Source organism: Acyrthosiphon pisum, chromosome A1, assembly GCF_005508785.2.
Source record: "Acyrthosiphon pisum isolate AL4f chromosome A1, pea_aphid_22Mar2018_4r6ur, whole genome shotgun sequence".
NCBI classification, from domain to species: domain Eukaryota; kingdom Metazoa; phylum Arthropoda; class Insecta; order Hemiptera; family Aphididae; genus Acyrthosiphon; species Acyrthosiphon pisum.
Window position 1 is genome coordinate 108,562,851 of NC_042494.1, and position 1,701 is coordinate 108,564,551.

At 26.1% G+C, this 1,701-nt stretch overlaps 1 protein-coding gene across 3 annotated transcripts in view; it reads right to left on the reverse strand.

Annotated features, from left to right (window-relative positions):
* Window positions 1-1,701, reverse strand: part of LOC100165195 (glycosylphosphatidylinositol anchor attachment 1 protein) — a 7,256-nt gene that overhangs the window by 2,776 nt on the left and 2,779 nt on the right. The gene's annotated exons all lie outside the window — the stretch shown is intronic.

A 1,701-nucleotide genomic window follows, 5' to 3' on the forward strand; every position in this document is an offset into this window, starting at 1 on the left:
GGTAACAATTTGTTTTACTGCCGGCATTTTTAGTGTGGCTAAGTATTAGTTATGAGATGGTTTGAATGAGAACGAAGTCTAGAATGGAATCTATTATAAAAAGTACTGCTTCTTCATGTAACTACTGTGTTAATTTTGTATTCTGAGTGGAGCGATGAATGTATTAATTTTACAATGATGCGTGTGTGTGTATTTTTTTTTTGTGTCTCTCATCACCGTTTGGTACAGTACAAAAGCTTCAATTTTCTTCAACAATATCTTGTTTGATGGGAAAGTAAATCTAGTTTGTGCATTCGGACGGTCAAAGTTGAAAATTCTCAATAATTTTCAAAAGCGAAGGGAAAAACGAAATAAAAATTAAGGATTTTGGTTTTTGGTGTAACTCTAAAACAAAAGACCGTAGATTCAAATACTTTACGAAAATATAATATTAGGTCAAAAAAATATATCATTATACCACTAATGATTACATAGATTCACACATTTAAGAGGATAAGTGGTCTTTCGGTTCCCATGTAATGCAGGGCGATTGTAAACTCCGCCAGAATACTGGTTAAATAAAAACACAGATATATACTAATACTCAGTCCTGTAAAGTATTTAAGTAAAAGTATTTGAGTAAAAGTATTCAAATACTTTTTTAAGTATTGAATAACTTTTAAAATACATTCAGCATGAAGTATTTTGAATGGTATTTTAAATACTTTTTTTGTATTAAATACTTTTTGGTATTGAATACTTTGGTTTTTTATTTCGAACATTTTATTTTCATTCGAAATAATTGGTTGGAAAAATATTATTGTCAACTACAATAATATAATAATAGTTTTATTTAATATTCTGTGTGAAAACCAGATTTCTAAAAAAAGTTATTGAATATTGAATAACAATATTCCCTTTAAAACTATTAGATACCTAACTATTAGATTACCTACTTCCTATGTGTTTATATATCGATCATTGGAAACCCACTTTTAAAACCAAAAGTATTTGAAAAGTATTCCAAATACATTTTCAAAGTATTTGAGTAGTATTTGAAATACTTTACAATTAAAGTATTTGAGTATTTACTCAAGTACTTTTTAAAAGTATTCTTTACAGGACTGTAGGTAAGTACATAGAACTTATAGAGTTATACCTACTTGATTTATTTTAATACATAGAAGGATTAATACTTACATTTTATGTCTTATCACTAGGTAATAAAAACTTACAATTTAAACAAATACCTATTTAGTTTTAAGCTATAAGAAGATTAATTAATTCAATTATTTTGATTTCAATTCCAACCTTGCTTTCATTCAATTAAGTAATAATATGTTTATTAAATAGACATATAATTTTACATACAAAAATAATTGAAGTTTTGATTGGATAGAGTAAATTACATTCATCATACTGTTTCATAGAAATAAAAAGTATTTTCTACACTAATTTACAATTCAACAACTGTGATATTATTTTTACCTTTTGTGCCTAATTTGTTAAGGCATTCAAGATAACTTAGTTTAGAACATGTCCCACCGGATACAAATCTTGCATGAAGTAATTTTATATAATGGTAATTGGTAGGTATACAAAACAAAACACTTCAAATACAAAATATTTGGAGAAAAATAACCATAAGAGAGATTAACATAATATCCAAATATTTTTAACATATTGTCCTCCCCACCCTTATGATTAATAGAAAAAACAGAA